This window comes from Pan troglodytes, chromosome 8 (assembly GCF_028858775.2).
Source record: "Pan troglodytes isolate AG18354 chromosome 8, NHGRI_mPanTro3-v2.0_pri, whole genome shotgun sequence".
Classification (NCBI taxonomy): domain Eukaryota; kingdom Metazoa; phylum Chordata; class Mammalia; order Primates; family Hominidae; genus Pan; species Pan troglodytes.
Window position 1 is genome coordinate 120,454,787 of NC_072406.2, and position 23,619 is coordinate 120,478,405.

A 23,619-nucleotide genomic window follows, 5' to 3' on the forward strand; every position below is an offset into this window, starting at 1 on the left:
TCCATGCTTTAATTCTTTACCTACTTAAAGTCTTTCTCAAACGTTACCTTAAATAAACCCACCTTTATTCCATAATACAACACATTTTTGCTTGCTTACTATGCTATCATTTATTGCCTATTTTTCCTTACTAGAATGTAAGGTAAAAGACAGCAGGAAATGTTTTTATGTGTATCTTTTATTGTTGCTGTATCCCCAAATTCAACAAATAATGCCTTTCATATAATAGATACCTAAAATATATTTTAGTAAATGAAGAAAATTTAAAGAAAATATTCAAAAAATAACACTTATGAACACTTTGGGAAGATTTCATTTTGAGAGAGTAGTGCAGGTGTACGCAATGCACTACAATGTTTATATCACTTAAAATATTTGTGACACATTCCATTTGATCTTCAGATAAAATAATAACAATAAGTTGTAAGTGGTTTAGAGGCAGTCATCTGTCTAAAAAAAATCCATACAATATTATATCTTGGGATCACTCAATTTTCTGTTGTCCTCTAAGGAAGAACTGTAGATAAGAACTGAATATTGGAACCTTCCCCAGTCAAACATGAGTGAGTTTAGTTTTCAGGCAGTTTGCATGAAGTTTAGTTTTCACGAGTTGAAGTTGCACGAGTTTAGTTTTCAGGCAGTTTAGTTTTCAGGCAGTATACATATAGCATTTGAAATGTTTTCTATTTAAATAGATCAAATGCTCACAGCTACTCCTATTCTGTCTATGCCATTGAAGTTATCTGTGTACATCAATGTTTCTTTTTTGAAACAAACAGTTTTGGAGCTACTATAAGTATAATAAGTATGTATTTTATATTGGATGTTGCGTGCTTGTGGTGAAAAAATAAGTCTTTAACATCGGACAAAGCTGAGATTAAATTCAGTTCTTCTCTTTACAAGTTGTATAGCCTTGAGCATGTTGCTTAACTTCTTTGAATCTTTAGTTGACTAAATGTGATTTGGGGGTGGTGCTATCACCCACCACTTTATTGAAAAGATTAAATAAGATAATGCTTATAATATACAGTGGAGTTAGACAGTGACTGGAACAAGAAACGATCCATAATATTACTGATCATAACTAAAATTTATTGAGTATTTATATTTCAAACAGTCTCATAAGTGCCTTATGATAATACATAAGATGTGAAAGGTACCTATTATCTTATACACTTATATAATACTTGTAAGGTAATACTTTCACTCAAGCATCTCTGTAAACAGAGGAGAGAGAATTAATCCACATTTTGTACAGGGCTTACAACTCCACACAGAATTTGCTGATTCTCTTTCCTATTTCCCTCAGATTCAAGAATGAACTGCACTGTCTTGAATTCCAGAGCAATTAAATAATGTTTCTCTACCTTTTAGGTTTTTTTGAGATAGAGTCTCACTCTGTCGCCCAGGCTGGAGTGGAGTGATAAGATCTTGGTTCACTGCAACCTTCACCTCCCAGGTTCAAGCAATTCTCCTGCCTCAGCCTCCCGGGTAGCCGGGACTACAGGTGCACGATGCCATGCCCAGCTAATTTTTTTTTTTTTTTTTGCATTTTTTAGTAGAGACGGAGTTTCACCATATTGCCCAGGCTGGCCTTGAACTCCTGAATTCAAGTAATCCGCCCTCCTCAGCCTCCCAAAGTGCTGGGATTACAGGCATGAGCACCCGCGCCCTGCCTATTTTTATTTATGTATTTTTTAAGATGCTAAGAGAGTTCATTCGTTCTTCATTTTTCCTTTGTTGTCTTTGCAAAGACATTGTCATTTAGCTGCCTTACTCGAGGAGAGGGAGCTTCTGGTTTCTGAATTCAGTGCACACGAACTCCAAAATCAAGAAACAAAATCTTCCCCAAACTGTTTGGGGTGGCTGTGGTTACAGGCAGCAATCACAGGTGTAGGCTGGTATGAAATCCAAGTGAGGGAGGATAAAGACAGGCCTGAAGTATACTTCAGGATGTAAAGCAAAAGAATAGACAGAACAAAGGGCCTCTGAAATGTAGAGGCCTCTCCTGCTTGAGTGCCCAAGGAAAACAATGAATAATAATTTGGGGAAACGAATCCACGCATAACAGTAAAACTTGAAAACACTGCACAAGAAAACTGCTCCAGCACTGTTGAATGGAAACACAAAAGGGACAAGAAAGCTGAGAGGCTGACCTGTATATATTATAAGCATGGGCCTTTTCAAAGAGGTATGTAAATGCTTTGAAGCTACACACAGCAAAGGAAGAATAAATTTCTCCATGGACAGTCAGAAGCTGGCTAAAACTAAAATAAAGGGAAAAATAAACAGAAAGAAAGTGAGGTGACAGAGCTTCAATCCCGATCAGAAGAGTGACACTAATTACAAAATATATGAACTCTGACTAGGTATCAGTCACTATTTTACTATATACCTATACCTATATTTGTGTGTATATCTATATGTATTATCTCATTTGATCCTCAGACAACTCTGTAAGAGTGAAATTACCTACTTTACAGGGATTCTGAAATTGAAGCTTAAAATTATTAGTATGAGGCCTAAGGTTACTCAGCTATTTAATGTAAAAACAGCATTTAAACTCAAACATACATTATGTCTAAGTTCCTTCTCAATTACCATGCTGTGTTTTTAAGAAAGTGTCTTTCCAGTTCTTGTTGGAATTATTGCCAGAGCCCTACTAGCAGCAGCCATTCTTACCAACCTGAAAGAGAATATTCCATTCTGCTGTTTTCAGCAATTTGTTGTTCATGACCACGTAATGTTTACACATGGCCTATTAATTACATATCATATCTTTCTAAGCCAAAAATGTGAATCCATTTAAAAAAACAGTTGAACTTCATTGTTATTTTATTTTTGTGTACCCCTCCTCCACTAATCTCTTTCTCTAAAGCAATCAGGAAAATATTACATTAGTTATCTTCAGATTATACGGCAATATCAAAGCTATCAGGAGAATTTAACTACAGAGGATAGACATATAAACAGTTTCTGTTACAAGGTTTCCTCTCTTGTTGGCCAAATCTCTTCCTGGAATATACTGCAATATCACATTTGGTTTGGTATTTAAATTTGTAGGGAGAATGCAAGGAATATGTGTTGGTTATATGTATGGTGAACATGAAATGTATAATTCTACCTGAAAGTTGTAGAGAGTAAACTGCTGGACAGAACATCTACTCAATTCATGTATATTGGGACTATTCTTGGAAAACTGAGACCATTTGCCTGGTTATGTGTTGCTTCATCTCTTAGGAAGTGTGAAGAGTTTTAGACACATTTTAACATTTTTGTACTTTTCCTGGCAAGTCACGGATGTATCTTTCCAATGTCAGCTACTTATTTATAGCCCAGCAATGCACTAGATCCCTGAAAATGACAGACTGGTTTGTTCAAAATGAAAGGAAAGTTGAGTGCTGGGTGGTTCTGTCCTATTTGATGGGAAATTAAAACATATCTTTGCAGATAACTCAAGCCTTTCCTTCTCTGCTAAGTGAAAACAATCATTAAAGTTCTCTCCTCTACTTATAAAATGGTCTGAGCTTTCCAGTTTGTACCAGGTTCACAAAACTCAAAGACATAATTGCCTTCCCCTCTCCCTCCAATTCACCTACAGATGTGAGCTTTATGCTCTTTCTCTCTTAAACTAGGGACTTTTACGTATTTCATATATTGTTAGCCACTCAAAAGAAAGCCTTCATTCTTGTGCCTCTGTTATTACTTTAGTAATATGTGTATTTTTGAAAATTTAGATTTCTTGGTATTACCTACCATACCCAAGTTTTATCAAAAATGGAGAAAAGCAGTCAAGTCTTATGTTTATGTAAGTCATGTGAACTCTTTAAAGGCAAGGGAGCTTATTTTATGAATAACTTATGTCTCCTCAATATGCACGTGTCAGTGAATATTGTTGAGTGGATAAATTATTTGTTGAATATTAATGGTTGAAATTGAGAGGGTCTTGAATTATCTAATAACAATCATTTTTAGCAAAGGTATCTGAGGCAAATTCACACTCATAATGCTCTAATCCCCATTCCAGTATCTTTCAAATTCTTTTTTACTGGGGAAAAAAACTATGTATTTGAAATACCTAAATTAATGTGTTGCTTAAAAACTCAACCATATTGACCCATGACATCTTCTGAGACCTAGAAGGGTGGATCAATTTATTTTATGGCAACCCATGAACAGCTGTCCACAATAATTTCTAATGAGTTCATTTGATTCTGACACACAATGTCTTGACCTCATCATCTGGGCCCATCTGTGAGAATGGCAGGAAGCCCTCAAGCAAGGTGGCAGGCCACAGGCCATCTGCAGCCTGGCACAGGTAGGAGGGTGGGTGGAGTGGAGCTGGCAGAACGATGTTGCCACCAAGCCAAGTCCTTTCATAGCAGCAGCTTGGCCACCTCTCAAATTTGCCTTTTTAATACATTTATTTTTTATTTTTATTTTTTACTTTTATTCGTGACCAGTAACAACCAGGGAAAAATAAAAGAGTGTAAAATAAAATCTAGTGAAGGCTGTGAAATAAAAGGAACTAAAACTCACCAAAAGGTAGACTGGGTTGCGATTAAGAACTAAAGAAAAAAAAAGGCACTAAAAATAATTATCATGGCCATAGAGTGCTGGAGCTACAGGATAACTTAGAGAAAAAGTTCTACTTCTGTATTAGACAAAACTGAGGTCCATAGAGAAATGCTGTATTTATGTACAGTAATAAATCCACAAAACTCCATATCTTTTTATTACTACAAAGTGAGTCCCAAGAAGGTAAGGATTATCTATTTTGTTCAAGGAAGTATCTCTGAACTTACAATAATGCCTTAAACGTAGTAGCCATTTATTAAATGCATGTGAATAAATCTCAAAGGTTTTTGTTGTTGAAGTCAGTGTAACACATTTTTAAGATATTAAAGTCAGAGTCAAACAGATATGGTATGAATGCTGATTATTACCTACTAGACATGTAATTCAGGGCTAGCAAGTGTTTTGATTGGATGGAGAAGGAACAAAGCCTTAGATAGAGTTAATCCACATATTATATCCTGCAAGGAAGAAAGGAAGAGAGAAAAGGAGGGAGGGAGAGAGGAAGTGAGGGAAGAGGGAAAGAGGAGGGAGGAAGGAAGAAGGATGAGAGAAGAAAGAGGGTGGAAAGGTGAAAGTAAAAAGGGGAAAACAAGGAAAAGGGAAAGAAGAAGAAACGAAAGAATGTGAAAGAAAAATAAGAAGGAAGGAGAGGTCAACAACCCTATAAAAAGATGTTCAACACTAGTGCCATTAGAAAAATGCAAATTATAACCACAATAAGATAGCACTTTATACCCATTAGAATGGCTATTATTTAAAAAAATCACACACCAAAACCAGAAAATATGAAGTGTTTGTGAGGCTGTAAAGAAATTAGAAGCTTTGTGCACCACAAGAGGAAATGTGAAATGTTGCAGCCACTGTGGAAAACACTTTGGTGGTTCCTCAAAAAGTTAAACATGGGACTTCCATATAATCCAGCAATTTCATTTCTAGGTGCATACGAAAAGGAATTGACAGATACTTGTACACCTGTGTCCCAGTGTTCTTCACATTATTCACAATCGCTAACAGGTAGAAATAACCCAAGTGATCATCAGCAGAAGCATGGTAAACAAAATATGATATAAGGATACAACGGAATATTAGTCAATCTTAAAAGGAATAAAATTTTGATACATTCTACAACATGACTGAACCTTGAAAACAGTATGCTAAGCGAAATAAGTCAGACACAGATGAACATATCATGTGATTCCACTTATATTAAGTACCTAAAGCATTCAAATTCAAAGAGAAAGGAGGTAAAATAGAGGTTACTAGGGGCAAGAGGGTCTTCCAGAGGGAGGGGGAAATGGTGAGTTATTGCTTAATGGGTAAAGAGTTTCTGCTTGAGATGATGAAAAGTTTTGGAGATGAATAGTAACAATGGTTGTACAACACCATTAATGTACTTAAAGCCATTGAATTATCCAATTAGATATGGTTAAAATGGCTAGTTTTATGTTACATGTATTTTATCACAATAAATACATTAAAAAGAAAAGAGAGCTAATATACAACTAATGAACAATTAGGAGGAAAAAAATTTAATGGACAGTGCTTTGTTGCCTAACCAGTTTTTATTCCCTCACTTTTCTTATATCTCTTACATTTACCACTGGATGATACTAAAAGGAAATGAAGATAATTTCATCCAAATCGCCAGAATGATAGTTTAAGAGATTTTAAAGCAGGGACAAGTCAATTAGATCATTGAATTGCTCTGGACATATAATTTTCTAATAATGTTAAAATTGAGAATTTGTTGTTGATATTTATTCGAAGCAAATTTCTACTGTTCTCCAGTTGTAAGTGAGAAGAACATACATAAATCTAATGTCAGGCACTTTACAACCACAAGGAAGGCATCCTTAGAATGACGCAGCCACATGGAGACGGGTATATCTTAGGAAAACAAATCTCAAATTAAAATGGAGCTGGCATCTTGATAGAAAGCTACCTGGATCCTACACTGCCTCTAGTCTTGTTTAAACAATAATGACATGGTTTTCAATTATTTTTCAGGCAAAATAATTATATTAGAAAATTAGAAATACCGAATAAGTCTTTCCTTAGACTAGCTCTCCTCATTCGTGCATTTTTATAAGAATGTTTGAAAAAATAATGAGATTTCCACAAAGATATCCCCTAACACTGTAGATCTATAATTCCTTCAACCATAATCTAAGGCCTGAACGGTCCTCTTCTTGGCCTCAGAGATTTTTGATATCCTTACATAAAAAGACCAAGTAACTTAGGAAAGGCGATGGTTTATTAGTAAAACTGCTTAATAACAGCTGCATGATCATATGCTGAACATCTTCATCATTAGATTAGGTGATCTCTTTTGCAAATAAAGCTTTTTTATTTTCTTATTCAAGGACCAACCTAGATTGATCTCCTGTAGTTTTTTGTTTGTTTGTTTGTTTGTTTTGAGACGGAGTCTCCCTCTGTCGCCCAGGCTGGAGTGCAGTGGCAGGATCTCAGCTCACTGCAAGCTCCGCCTCCCGTGTTCACGCCATTCTCCTACCTCAGCCTCCTGAGTAGCTGGGACTACAGGCGCCTGCCACCACGACCGGCTAATTTTTTGTATTTTTGGTAGAGATGGGGTTTCACCGTGTTAGCCAGGATGGTCTGGATCTCCTGACCTCGTGATCCGCCCGCCTCGGCCTCCCAAAGTGCTGGGATTACAGGCATGAGCCACCGTGCTCGGCTGATCTCCTGTAGTTTTAACAAACGAACTCATATGAAAAATTATGGAATGTCTCTGACTTTCTTGGAAATGTCAATTAAGATGGTGTCTAAATGATCTTTCTAAATGTATGGAGTATTTCAACAAACAGACCAAGATGTCTTTCTTTTTTTTTTTTCTTTTTTTTTTCTTGTTTTTTAATTTTTTATTATACTTTAAGTTTTAGGGTACATGTGCACATTCTGCAGGTTAGTTACATATGTATACATGTGCCATGCTGGTGCACTGCACCCACTAACTCGTCATCTAGCATTAGGTATATCTCCCAATGCTATCCCTCCCCCCTCCCCCCACCCCACAACAGTCCCCAGAGTGTGATGTTCCCCTTCCTGTGTCCATGTGTTCTCATTGTTCAATTCCCACCTATGAGTGAGAATGTGCAGTGTTTGGTTTTTTGTTCTTGCGATAGTTTACTGAGAATGATGTTTTCCAATTTCATCCATGTCCCTACAAAGGACATGAACTCATCATTTTTTATGGCTGCATAGTATTCCATGGTGTATATGTGCCACATTTTCTTAATCCAGTCTAGCATTGTTGGACATTTGGGTTGGTTCCAAGTCTTTGCTATTGTGAATAATGCCACAATAAACATACATGTGCATGTGTCTTTATAGCAGCATGATTTATAGTCCCTTGGGTATATACCCAGTAATGGGATGGCTGGGTCAAATGGTATTTCTAGTTCTAGATCCCTGAGGAATCGCCACACTGACTTCCACAATGGTTGAACTAGTTTACAGTCCTACCAACAGTATAAAAGTGTTCCTATTTCTCCACATCCTCTCCAGCACCTGTTGTTTCCTGACTTTTTAATGATTGCCATTCTAACTGGTGTGAGATGGTATCTAATGAACTCAAACAAATTTACAAGAAAAAAACAAACAACCCCATCAAAAAGTGGGCGAAGGACATGAACAGACACTTCTCAAAAGAAGACATTTATGCAGCCAAAAAACACATGAAAAAATGCTCATCATCACTGGCCATCAGAGAAATGCAGACCAAGATGTCTTTCTAAATAACAATATAATAGGATGAAAAAGCATAGCTGGCATAAAGCTTCCTGGGGTATGAGCTTCCATCTCTTTCTCAGCTTCTAATTAGCATGTGATACTATCATTCCCCAACTTACAGGGCATGAAAAATAACACTGACTTTATATATACATGTGTACTGCATGAATACATGTATACACACATACATAAATACATACATCACATAAAGTGCATGCATATGTAAAATAAACCTCCTCCCTTCCAGATCTATTCTGAGAGTGGAATTTTCAAGCAAGAGCTTAGATGGAAGAAAAGCATACATGGTCAACTTATCAATTTGGAGGATCCTTGGGGACACTAAATCTTCTGTTATCATGAGAAGGAAGATCCTTATATACCCAAAGGTAAGTCTGGCCGTCATGATAAAATGCAATGTTGTACTTACACATAGGCCAAATAAAGTATTTTCCCACTTGAATCCACTTCAAAAGAACAAGAGAGTTCTGCTTATTCAAATGTACATTCTCAATGGCCTACTGTTGCACAGAATATCCAGAGGATACAAATTTCCATTTACCAGTATAGAACCCCTAAAGTATAAACAGACCTCTATAAAAGGAGTAATATTATATCATTTATTGAAATTTGCATTTTAGAAAAATACCTGGAGCCAGAATATTACCTGAGAGTGTGTTTTAATTGTGAAGGGCTTAGTAACAGAGAACATTGCATGGAGACAAAATGCTGGCTTTTCAAACAGCAATTTTTTTTTTTTTTTTTTTTTTTGAGACGAGGTCTTGCTCTGTTGTCTGGCTTGGCATGCTGTGGTGCGATCTTGACTCACTACAACCTTGGCATTCCAGGCTCAAACGATCCTCCCACCTCAGCCTCACCAGTAGTTGGGTCAACAGGTGCATGACACCACTTTGAGCTAATTTTTGCATTTTTTTTGTTGTTGTTGAAGAGACAGGGTTTCTCCATGTTGCCCAGGCTGGTCTCAAACTCCTGGGCTCAAGTGATCTGCCCGCCTCAACCTCCCAAAGTGCTGGGACTACAGGCGTGAACCTCCGTGTCTTGCCAGGCAATCTTAAGAATTGACTTTGGGCTGGGCGCAGTGGCTCACGTCTGTACTCTTCAGCACTTTGGGAGGCTAAGGCAGGTGGATCACCTGAGGTCGGGAGTTCAAGACCACCCTGACCAACATGGATGAATCCTGTCTCTACTAAAAAAACAAAATTAGATGGGCATGGTGGCACATGCCTATAATCCCAGATACTCAGGAGGCTGAGGCAGGAGAATCACTTGAACCCAGGGAGGCAGAAGTTGCAGTGAGCCGAGATCACGCCATTGCACTCCAGCTTGAGCAATAAGAGCAAAACTCAATCTCAAACAAAAAACAAAAAACAAACAAACGAACAAAAACACTTCGGTACCTTTTGCACTTGTGACCATTGGAAGTCATTTAATCTCTCTGAGTCCTAAAGGGTTGTTTCCAGGATTTTATAAAAGGTAAAACATCTAGCAGAATCCCTGGCATCAAATAGTCAATGCTTATTATGGAAAGCACTGTGACTTTGAGGACCTAAAGGAAAAAAATTGCAACAAAAATGGGGAACCAGTAGCAAAGATAAGAGAGGCTGGGATGTGCAGAGAGAATGAATGGACACACCAGACTATTAATTCCATATATGTTTCGCCAGTGGCAGCACCAGTCCTGAATGAGGCATGGAGCCCACAGTGAGCTTGCAAGATCTTGCCAGCTCTACACTCTTCAGCAGAAAAAAGTTCATCTGATTAAATCTCACATGTTCAGTTTCAGTGTCCCACTAGGATAATGATCTTCATTCCCTAGTCATTTTAATTTTTAATTGGCTGCCAATATTGGGGATTTGCTGAGGTAGACATTGCCCAATGTGGATCAAGGGAAATGTCATCATGAGGCAGCAATGAGTCCATGAGTTTCCATTGCTAAATCAAAAATAAGTGCAGGGATCAATTTTCCATTAAATGGAAGATAAATTGTTATCCAAGAGTTGATCAGAATGTGTCAATGGCTAAATATAGAGCAGAAAGCACACATTATTCATTATCAACTTGAAGTAATTCAAGGACAAGTAGATATTCACTAGCTCTCCTAAAGAAATGAACAAAAAAAAGCAACAACAATAATTTTTAAAAATCCAGTGGGTTCTAAAACTGCTATTTGTACATATTAAATAATAGCCCAGTGATTAAATTTGGATGTAATCAGGCAGATGTGAGTCAAAGCGTAACATCCACAACCTGCTACCTTTATAATCTGGAGAAATTACCTAAACCTCTCTAAATTTAAAAAATACACCTGCAAAATGGAGATAATTATAATTTGAATTATGTAAGATTATTGTAAAAATCAAATGACAAATGCAGGCAAATGATGTAACACAGTCTGACATGTATCAAGAGCTTAATAGCTGTGAGTTTCTGTTATTTTACACTTGCATATCAGTGCTGAATCCCTAAGATAATCATAAATATAAATAAATTTCCTAAGCCCCAGCTAGGAACAAAAACAAATCATCATTCTTAAGTCCAGGGTTTTACCTATACAGCATCTCTTAATGAAAGGTTGTTTTCATTCTCATATCCTGTCATTCGTAAACTACTTTAAAGATTTGAATGACTCACTCCTTCACATTACCTTTGAAAAATGAAATGTTCTTCCAAATTTGACATTCTATTTATAAAAATACACGAAGGAAATGTGTTTAAAATTAACATTCTAAGACCTTAATGTCACTTGCTGAATAGCTTGACAATTATGGTTGTTTCTTGAGAAGCATGATTACTCCCAAGTTGTTCATAGATTTAAACAGATAACATTTCCATAAAATCAGAGAACATTCTCAGTCAAGGGTATGAAGATAAAAGATTTCCTGTGGGAGAGGCGATTATTGAGTGGTGTTCCTGGCTGTATAATGGTATGTTTCAACTTTAAGAAACTGACTCCCCAAACCTATGTTTATTAACTGCAATGAAATATAAGCAACTCTAGGGTTATATTCATCTAGGAAGATATAAAACAAATGAATGGGGAAAAGAAAAAGTCTTCTGGCCAGGATTGTCAGAGACTGCATATGGAGTGAGAAATAAAAAAATGAGAAGAGGTCAGCTGCAGTACTTAACAAAAACCAGTTTGGACAGTTAAAGAAAGCATACCAAATCAGAATAGCCATCTTGTTTTACATAGTATTATTTTGTTTTTGTAAAAAAGGTAAATGATAATTGAAATATTTAAAAACTTCAAAATAAGTTTAAAAACAAGTTACAAATACCATACTCACCAAAATAAATGCATACTCTCACACCTCGAACATTATTTCACATATTCCTCTGGTCTCAATCTCCATATACATGCGTACATGTAATTTTAACAGAGGACAGTACTATATATGTGATTTTTATAACTTTTTAAAATAAGTCATTATTCAACTTAGCAAATATAGTTTTATATTATAATTTTAAGTGATGGATCATATTTCATTGTATTTATATTCTCAAATTTATTTGCAAATTCTTTAAGGAAATGTTCAATTTTGGTTTTTGTGATATTAGAAACTATAGCGGTTGGATGTGTGCACACCTCCTTTCACTTGTGTAACAATTTTATTGAGTCAAAGCATAGACACCATTCCTTAAGGAAAGCCACCGCAAAAATAAATAAAATCAGGTCACCTTGATTCTAGTCCTAGGTAAAATTTCATTCATTCTCTACATCTTTGTCTCAGTTTTCATGCTGGTAAAGTGAGAAAGTTAAGAACGCTGTTTAAGATCTTTTTCAGCTCCAAACTTCGGGGTATAAAAATAGAGAGGGGCTGAAACAGTAATTTGAAAGTGACCAGTAAGTAACACAATGAGGATATCAAAATATAAATTCATCTTCCACAGTCAAAGAGGCATCAGAGGAGCTGGGTTATAATCTCATTTCATATAATGAAACTTCAATAAAATATATTGGATTAAATCTTATAACCATTTTTTAAATGGGGAAACCAAAGCCCAGAGATGGAGAACTTTCCCCTCAATTTTGTAACTAGCTAATGTCAAAGCCATTGGCTCAAGCCAGATTTCAAGACTCTGATGCACAGCTTTAAGCACCAACAAAACTGCTGATTAAAGAAAAGTCATGAGGTGCTAAATTAATGTCACAACATATTACAGTTCAAAAGGGGCATGGGCAAGCAATTTGGAGAACATTAGGCTAAGTGAATTCAGCCAGGCACAGAAAGCCAAATGCCACATGATCTCATTTATATGTAGAATTTTTTAAAAAGTCAAAGTTTGACTATTAGTAAAAGTCAAACTCGAAGAAATAAGGAGTGGACTGGTGGTTACCAGGGCTGTGGTGGAGGGAGAGTGGAGATAGGCAGTTATTGGTTAAGGGGCACAAAATTTTAGTTAGACAGAAGAAAGAAATTTTTGAGATCTATTGCACAACAGGATGGACTATAGTCAATAATAATGGATTGGATATTTCAAAATAGCTAATAAAATTTCAAATCTCTCACCACAAAACAATATTAAGTGAGGTGATGAATATGTTGATCGGCTTAACTTAATCATTCCATATTCTACAAATATATAAAAATATCACATAAGTATTTCATTAATGTCTACAATTATGATTTGCCAACTAAAATATTGCTAACAATAAAGAACATGATAAAATCTAAATGAAAAACATGAATAGGACTTAAAAGAAAAATCGCTATAGAAATCAAGTGTGTGTGTGTGTGCGCGCGCGCGTGCGTGTGAATCAAAGAAAACCAATGCCAAATATCACTTTTGGCCTGTAAAATTTTCAAATTTTATTATTTTAGAAAACACGCACATGGCATGGTTGACATTGGGCAAAGGAATATGTACTTGCCAATTCTTTCAAATGACTAAACATGTCCATACCTTTAGTTCAATATTCCTAACTTTGGAAATTATCTTTAAAAAGTGTTCATAAATATACATAAATGTTTATAAGCCATGATCATGGTGAAAAATGAAAAACAGTCTAAATTCCTAAAACAGGTCATTGACTAAATTAAATATACAGGGCCAAATAATATGCCCCATTAAAAAGCAAGATTATAAAATATTTGAGATCAGTTAATATTTGATAGTGAGGAAGAGGTTTTTAAAAATTTAGAGGTAGTATGGCTCCAATATTTTAAGAAATAGTTATATCCAAATCAAGCAAACATACCTGCACACACAAAATATGTGCATTTTAAAATTTTCTTTTTTTCTTTACTATTTTCTTCATTTTCCAAATTTCTACAGTGTATTTGTATAGATATAATCAGAAAAATAATGAATAATACTTTTATAGCCCATTGTCAGGAGAGCAGTTTAGGGAACAAAATCATTTGTGCATAATATAGCCACTGTACATTGGACTTAACAATGATTACTTCATCTTAGTTAACAAACCTAAACTAGGACGTTTTCACGTCTGGGTCAAGATCAAATAAATTACCAATCTTGGTCTATTCCTCTAGCCATATATACCAAATATTTCAAAAGATCCTCCCTTTCTGATATTTTGGTATATAGCAATGACATCAAACAGAATTGTTTAATGTACAGTAGATGCCCAAATCCTTTAAGATATTTAGTTGGTCTATCTCCAATAAGACCAACTAAATTCCGTGAAGGCGAAAGAGATCTACCCCATTGAGGTCTCTAACCCACAAACTCTCAAAGCACAATTACTCCCTGGTGATCTCATCCTTCTCCTTGCTGCATGAATCCCTACCTAATTTTTCCTCCTGACAATTTCTCAAGGTGTGTTTGGGTAGTCTTTGAGCTATATCTCTTGTAATTATCATCAGAAGTGGGATATGCCTAAAAATGACAACATAGGAACATGTACCATTTAACATGAATCAGGAGAGCAGATGTGTGTTGCTGGACTCCAACTGAAATCTCGGCTCATCCCAGTCTTGTATTTTCAGGAACTCAACAACTGCGGTCTCTGTCTCCTTATATTATCTGTTATTCAATAAAATTTTGATTATTCCATTTTATTTATTTATACTAACTAATCTTGATAACTTTTCTCTTAGTGCAAAAAATTCCCATTTAGAACAACATTATTTATATAAATGCGATTTTAGGATTTAGAGCCCAGTTCTCATCACCTTCACTCATCAATTTACTTCATTGTGCAAATTTACCTCCCAACACTACATAAATAATCTTGCTAAATAAGCATGCCAAAACAAGAAGCTCTGATGATCTGCTGCTTAATAATGTCCTGAAGAAATCTCTATCGTCTCACCTATGTGACCTTTCCTACTATTATCACCCTGAAAGAAGGCATGTTGTGAGGAATTAATGATTGGCACATTTTGGAGAATTTTAAGGATATAAACATATTTGAACTTGTTTTAAGGATATAACCCATCTGAACCTGTTTCCTCACCAGAAATATGGAGATGATAGTTCTTGCCTGGCTTTCCTCCCAGGTTTATTGTTAAAATTCTAAGGATACAAACACATGGACATGACCAACATATTGAGACAGCCAGGCATTATCTCGATATGATGGTGCATTGGAAAGTCAGGGTGTGTTTAGTGAAAATATTTAAAGAAAATATGTTTCAGAGCCATATAGTAAAAATTTCCATGTAGACATCTTCGTACAGGTTGAACACTACAATTACTAAATCCAGTCTTCCTTATTTACCATAAGCAGAACTCTCCCATGTACAACAGAAGACAAGCCTAAGGTAATTGTAAGGAAGGAGACTAATTTTAGATTCCCCGATAAGAAAGTGTCTTTAACCAAGAATTGCACAGAAATAGAATAGCTCAACTTAACTATAGAAATATTCAATCTGAAGTAGGATGAGCATAGAAGAGTATGGCAGATTGTATTCATGTATCCTAACATATTGACCATCTTATGGAGATATTGGCATTTCCATACTGACAGCTGAAGTCTAAATTCTTTCCCCGTGAATCTGAATGAGTCTATAAACTAAGGCAGATGTTAATCTATGCCATTTCCAAGTCAAAGTTTAAAAATGATGGAATATCTTTGTGTGTGTGTGTGTGTGTGTGTGCGTGTGTGGGTGCATGCATGCATATTCAGACACACACATACCTTTGCAGTCTTGTGATGAGTCTGACTACCTTGAAGATGTCACGCTGGAAATAACATTCAGGAACTGCATGGAGATAGATGGAGGTAGAGACATAAGGAGAGTCTCAGCTGTTCTAGTCCCTAGCAGTTCAAGTCTTCCCTGCCCAGGCACCAGACATGTGAGTGAGCACTTACTCATTAAGTGAATACAGACCCCAATCTTTGAGATACTCTATCTGAAGTTTAGTGGAACAGAAGTCTGAACCCCGCCCATCATTCAGATCTGCAGGCAAAGTAAATGTTATTTCCACTGACTTTGTTTTTTGTTTGTTTGTTTTTGAGACGGAGTCTCACTCTGTCGCCCAGGCTGGAGTGCAGTGGCGCGATCTTGGCTCATTGCAAGCTCCGCCTCCTTGGTTCACGCCATTCTCCTGCCTCAGTCTCCCGAGTAGCTAGGACTACAGGCTTCCCCCACCACGCCCGGCTAATTTTTTTGTATTTTTAGTAGAGACAGGGTTTCACCATGTTAGCCAGGATGGTCTCGATCTGCCGACCTCATGATCCGCCCACCTCGGCCTCCCAAAGTGCTGGGATTACAGGCATGATCCACCGCGCCTGGACTGACTTTGGTTTTAATAAACTTTCCTTGTATCTGGACCAGAGTGGTTGGTACAATGGGTTAGATGTTTGAGTTTATGACTTTCAAGAACCATCCCAAATTATACAGAATTGGGACTATGTTTGTGAAAAGTTGCTTTCTGTCTTCTCTTGTATATAAAGGATGCTATGTTTTATAATTTGGTCCTAAAGTAATTCACAAAAGAAAAATTCTGCTTTTCTAATCATCTTAACTTTGAATATGGCTTCAGGCAAGAATTGCAATGTCTCATTCATGCATCTCATTTAGCGCTTGGGGTGTAGCATGCCCAATGTGTTACTGGGATATGAAATAAAATACTATATTAAGATGAACTGGCTGATTTCTTCACTGGATTGCTGTATGACCATCAGCAGACATATGACCCATTTGAACCTGTTTCCTCACCAGAAATATGGAGATGATAGTTTTTGCTTGGTTTCCTCCCAGGTTCATTGTGAAAATTCTTTAAAATCTCTAAATTCACATAAAATGCAAAATTTACAAGTATACAGTCTTTTTGTTTTAATTTCCTCTGAGAAATGTGATCCTGATCTATGAAAATTATTTTCATAGTTCCAATCACCCAAGAAGCAATAGGAACAATTCCCAACGACAAGTAATTGAGAGCGCATTTCCTAATACTAAGAAGTGTTGGATTCATAACTCATAATACCTGAAGCTGACACAAAGAATGTATTTGTTTTCACACACTGAATAATCTCCTGAAAAAGTCCATTTTCATTAGCTGCTGAGTTTTATTGTTGACTTATATCCTGAAGTTATCTTACGGTATCTGCAAAAGTAATTATGGAAGCCATCTGGAACAAGAGCAGAGAGAAACAACTGGCATTATAATACATAGCATGTTGGAGGCACAGTGATATTAACAAACCCACTTATTAAAAGTGGGAGGAAAGATATTCACCTGGAGGAAATTGCAATTGCTCACTGCCAGGCATGGTGTAGTCATGAGAATCCATTTCTGAAACAGGCAAACCTTCCTCTCTTATGTTATTGAGTCACAAACCCGGACCTTTAGTTCATTCATCATGGGAAGTAGTTCAATCTAATGGACTGAGTGGGACTGCGTTGTTGGCTGGTGACTCATTCAGTTACCTCAGCAAATTACTCATGTTTTCAGGATACTGAAATTATTGGTAAAAAGATGTAATTTTACCACCAGCTGACCCTAGAGGGCACAGTTTTATTGATAAAAGAAAATGAAATATTGATAAGTTTAACTTTATTGTTCATTTGTTTGGGAAAATAAAGGTAAAACAAAAATCTTAAATTCAGTATCTGTCTCTTAATGATTCCAGGCACGTTCTAGCTACCTGCACTATTTTGTTTCGGTAGGGAGATAGTAGAGCTTTATAAAACACACAATTTTAAAGTTAGACTACTAATACTCCTGTCTAATCTGGGGACATCAATCAACTTTTCAAGGCCTCAGTTTCCTCAGCTGGAAAGTGTGGTTCCTATTGTAAAAATCTCGTAGACTTTTAGTAAGAATTAAATGATGTGATGATACAAACACAAAGAAGTAGTGAATAAATACTAGTTATTGTCATGAATTGTTATTATTGTATTATTATTTCATGCAATGATGACCATATAATTCAGGCCATAAATGTATCTGCTGTCTGCTTTCCTCCTTTCACCCTCACCCTTACAATCTTTTTTTTTTTTTTTTTTTTTTTTTGAGACAGAGTTTTGCTCTGTTGCCCAGGCTGGAGTGCAACGACACAATCTCGGCTCACCGCAACCTCCGCCTCCCAGATTCAAGTAATTCTCCTGCCTCAGCCTCCTGAGTAGCTGGGATTGCAGGTATCCACCACCACACTTGGCTAATTTTGTATTTTTAGTAGAGACGAGGTTTCTCCATGTTGATCATAGAGAACTCCCGACCTCAGGTGATCCACCCACCTCGGCCCCCCAGAGTGCTGGGATTAAAGGTGTGAAACACTGTGCCCGGCCTACAGTCTTATAATAAAATAGAAATACTATAGAAGTTGAAAAATAATCAATACCATCTGATTTGAAGCTACCCTAAAACATAGTTTTGTTTTCCTGATTTCTGGACAGCTTCTTTCTTTGACCTCTTAAAACTAGGTGACTCTATACAACCTCCTGGATCTGCAAACCCGGTGTGCACTTGTGACACACAGTAATTAATAAGTATTCAGGATAAAACCAAAATATATTCAATCCTTGATCCAGTTGCCCATTTCATATGGGAAGTGAATCACAAACCAGTCCAGGACTGAATCATGAAATGTTTAACAAAAGGTGAGGAGTACTTGAATGATTTAGGGAGACTACAGCTGAGGCCTGTGGTTATTAACATGTTGTCATTCAGAGGCCATAAAGATGAGAAAGAGAGCATAAAAGGTTGACACTGTGGAGATGCCAGAGATAAGATCAAGAATAACACTTCTCTGACAAAAGTACCTTTTAATACACAATCACAGCCACATGAAAGAGTCATGGCAAGTCACCTGTCTGCTGCCCACTTCAGTGTGGTTAGTAACAAAGAAGATTACACAATGAACGCAGCATGCTCCATTCAGATGGAACACCAGCCCCTCTGTCTCATTTTCTTCCTTAGTTCTGTTTAGATACCACAACTGGAATCAATGATTTATCCATCTGTAGGGTCAGACCTGCACCACATGCGAGACATATCTGGGATTGAGGGAAAAAAAGACTTTAATATCTCTAGTTTTTCTTCTTATACTCCTCCCCAAATCTGTGCACCATATTTTCTAGTCTTCTTCCAGTTTGGTTGAACTTAAATGCAGGACCCAGTGCTGGGCCTTAGACTCCTGTTCCTTCCAGCCACAGTTCTTTTTACCTATACCCTGCAGTAAATGCCCCTCAGTTCTCCACATCTTTTCCAGTGTCACAGTCTTCCCTAAGCTTCTAAACTGCTTCTACACCCAAACTTGTAACTATAGCCTGAACTCTTTCCCACCTAACCTGCCCATTAACCCTGTATCTCAAACAGATCTTCTTCATTGGTCCTTTTAGAAATGTCACTCAAACATTGTCCTCAAAACATATTCAAAGCTTTCTTAAACTACTTAATCAAATGGGATGACTCAGTGTAAACTTTCTTCTAAAAAGAATATCTAAATCAATGGCATTCATAGGCTGACTATACAAAACATTTCTCCATGGTCTGCTTGTAGATGAAAAAATGTTTTAAGACTCTTATCTAAAGATTTCATCTATTTGATTCATATCAATGCTGATTTATCTATTTGAAATATTCCCAGGGATATTTCAGTAATACAAGTACTGGATCCTGTCTTCAGGGACTCTGACTGAGACGAAGACTAGGGCATTAATAATGTTTTCAAAGACCACAGGTAACTACAATGGGTAATCAATGTGGAGATTCACTGCACTAAAGCATATATAACCAGTATTTGACCCGAACTCTAAAAGGTTATTACTTTGAAAGAAAGAGTGTTCAGAAGGTAATGATTTACAGCAAGTCAGTTGGCATGAGATACTTTGCCTCTAAAACTGGTTTTGCCATCCACAAAAAACTTAACTTTTACTTAAACTGCTTTAAAGTCATAAAATAAGTTCCATTTTCTTCATCTGATTCTGCTATACAAAAGAGAGGAAAATGTAATGGATAATGGGACATGTGTTTTACATATTTTAGTTTGCTGTAAGTTTTCATGAATGTCTTATTTAAGCATTACAACAACATGGAAGTGGGAACAGGGTATGGTTGGCAGGTAATGGGGTACAGGAAAAGCACTGTATTTACCAATGAGAAAATTGAGGCCTAGAGTGGTTGCATGAGTTATTGAAGGTCACACAGCTAGCTGGTGATGCAAACTGGTACTCAACTCATTATACAACTCTGACTTGGTTGCTTCATACCTTTGTAACTTTGAGTCACTGAGTCTCCTCAGCAAATTTATGCATTTGATCAATAATTCATGGAGCTCCTTATTGAAGAGGGCAAAGGGTAGAGATGTATTTAAATTAATCACATCTCTAAGAGGAACTATAAAAGCTCATACAAGATTCAACCCAATCCACATTATCTTAAACAGTCCTCCAAATGAATTATTTAGGCTAGGACACCTATTCCATTAGCTTTTGGTAAAATGCAGATAAACACATTCCTTCTCAAGCTATTTGCTCAGAATATTAATACATATTTCTTCCCAAATGTAATGTACTGGTACACACGAGGCCTTACCCAGGTGAATTCATCAGGAAAGTCCATTTCAGCAAAGGAAAAGCCCATTTCAGCAAAGAGAAAGCATCAAATTACTTGTTGTTTTCCAAAAAAACTACACTTTTTGCACTGTGTTTTTAGCATACCACTTCAGAATTAAAAAACAAACAAAAAAAGAAGTGAAAGAAAGGTTCTTCACAGATGATTACAGAGTAGGGAGAGGAGTTGAGCTGAGTGTCTGATCGTGCTATCTTTGAAGAGCAGATGTTTGCTGGTGAGCTGGGATCTGTAGTTTAATTCTTAGAGTAACATGATCTTCTGCAATGGAGTAAAGACTGCTGCTATCAGTCAGCCTTTTAGAATCACTGAACACTGCAGAACCAATTGGGTGGGAGAATCAGTACTGATCTCTGTGAGGTAGCAAAGAGAAACCAGAAAATTCTTCATGGTTTGTTGGTAATAATTTAACATTTCTAAAAAATCTTGAAAATGGGAAATCTGGCTCTACAATACCCAAAAAAATCTTCCAAAGGGAAATGAGCATATTGTTAATTGGGAAGTAGGGAAAAAGGAGTTAAAAAAAAACATAATATTTGACCCAATCTTTCCATGTGGTCTGTCATCCTCAAGGAGGCTGGTCAGGGCTCCTTCATATGACAGTCTCAAGACAGCAAGGGGTGCAAGGTCTCTTGAGGCCCAGCTTTTAGAATTCATATAATATCACATCTGCCACCATGTCTTGGTCAAAGCAAGCTACAACTTTACCTTTTACTGGGAAATATGCAGTAATTTTTGGAAAGGAGCATGCACAGAAAAATGTCTTACCTAACATTACCATCTACCCTCTATCTCATTTATCATAGTGTTTGATTTTGTCAGAAAATGACAAGCAAATTGCCCCCTTTGTCCCTTGCTGCTCCATGTGGTTACTTCCTAAAGCTGCTTATCTGCTCATACATGGCGGCATGGCTAAACTGATAAAGATCACTTGAAGCAGCAACTGAAATTATTTCAAAATGAGGAAATGATGTCCTTAATCTGTCAAGAAAGACCTAGTCAAGATAATTGCAAAATCATTCACTGAGGTTCAAAAAAGCAACTACACAAATATAGCATGGGGACACACAGCTTCACTACCTGAATAGGAATAGGAATAACTGAGTAAATAATAAGTTCATGAATGGGAATAACTGAGTAAATCATAAGTTCACTTTGTATAAGTCAGGGTATAATCATAAAAGTACAGCCACTTTGACTATTGTGTGAATAAGAAATGTATATTAGGCATTAGATATTATGTACATATAGGAAGAGTTGAAGAAGTGAAGGCCGAAAGGGGGGTTAGGTTGATAAGGAAAAGAATCACTACCTAGTCTAGCTGAAACACTATGGTAAGTGGATAAGTTGAAAGTTATAGGGAAATCTTGGAAGCCAGGCACATCTAGGAAGAGAAATGGAATGGTAGTGGGACTCACGGAGATGGCACAGAGCTAATGCCTCTGTGTGCCCCACGCCTCTGCTAATCTGCAGCTATCCATCTGCTGATATGATAGGTGTCATTGCTCTTCAGCAGGAACAGCAGCTGGGGGGAAAAGGAAGATAGGGAGAGGAGAAAAAGAAGGAGGGGCTTGTACTTTCCAAGTGGCTCTTCGTCTGCTTGTCATATATCTAACTGTGATGACCATCAAAGAATAACAACTTGTTTTACTTTTGCCTTTCAAAGCTCACACGATTTCCTCTTTTGCCCACTGAAACATAGGGCTATATAGAGAAAGCCATTGAAAAAAATGTAGCACCGAGCCTTAACATAGTCAACAACAGCGCAATCTTGCACACATTTATTTTTCTAAGTTATATTTTTGGAATAATATTCGTTGTAATAATTACGAATTAAACTGGTAACCAGGAAAAAGAGATCAAAATGAAAGGATCAATGTCTCTTCCACAACAGTACACAGCTTTTTAGATGTTTGTTCCTTTTGAAATTGTCTCTATGCCTTCAATATTTTCCTCCTCCCTTCCCTACAGATAAATAGTTTTTTTTTTCTATCAGATTAACTGTAATGGCTATTTTATGTATCAACTTGGCTAATCCACGAAGCCCAGATATTTGGTCAAACATTATCCAGATGTTACTGTGAAGGTGTTTTTGCGATGAGATGAGCATTAAATATAGTGTCCTTGAATGAAGCAGATTACCCTCCATAATAATTATCCTCCGTAATAATCTAATCAGATGAAGGCCTTAATAAGAGAAAGATTGACCTCCCCTACACAGTAGGAATCCTGCCAGCAGACTACCTTTGGACTTGAAATGCAACTTTCTAGATCTCCACACTGCCAGTCTACACTGCAGATTTTGAGCTTATCACGCCTCCACAATTGTGTGAGCCAATTATTTGCAATGACTCTGTCTCTCTCTCTCTATATATATACATATTATAATGGTTCTGTTTCTCTAAAAACTCTGACTAGCATTCCTTATTCTAAATTCCTTATAAATCATTGTCACTCATTTCACACTTCTTTGACAACCAAACCTCAGCTGTGAATGTGACAAAAGTCTCCATATCTGCATTGTCCAATAGGAGAACCAGTAGTCCCATGTGGTTCTTTAAATTTAAATCCAAATAATTTAAAATTAATAAAATTAGAAATTTACTCACACTTGCTGTATTTCAAGAGATGAATTGTTATTTGTGACTAGTGGCTAGAACATTAAACTGTACACATTATATTGCATTTCCATTATTATAGAATGTTTTATTTGACAGTACTGCAATTCTAAGTCAACTTCTCTGTGCCATTCCCCGACAGAAATGTCAGTTAATGAGATGATTTGTCTTCTCCAAAAATATTCCAGGTGACCAGGGTCCATCTTGGAAAATTTGATACAGTAGCCAGAGGAAGCTCAGATAATAAAAGATTAACCAGCATCTTGAAGTTAGCAAACACCAAGTGACTGACAGATTTCAACAGTCTCTCAGTACTCATAAGTGAGCAGGGACACACTCAGGTTCATGTGCTTCTAAGCCTTTATTTGTGATCTCTAATATATGCAAATATCATCCATCCCTATGACGTATAGGATGCTGTGATGTATACATCCTATGATGTATAATAAGCAGTCCTTACTTCAACATAAGGAACAGAGATCAGTTAATGAGGTATAATGCTGGAAACACATTTATATTCTCCCCTAAAACATGAGGCACTTTTATTTACTCGGAGAGAGAAAAAATGTGACTTATAGTGCATGTTTTGTCAATTCACGGGCATTCTTTCAAAGAGGTAATCTCCAATTGCAAGTGGAAAACTCATTTTAATTTTTAATAATTGCCTGCT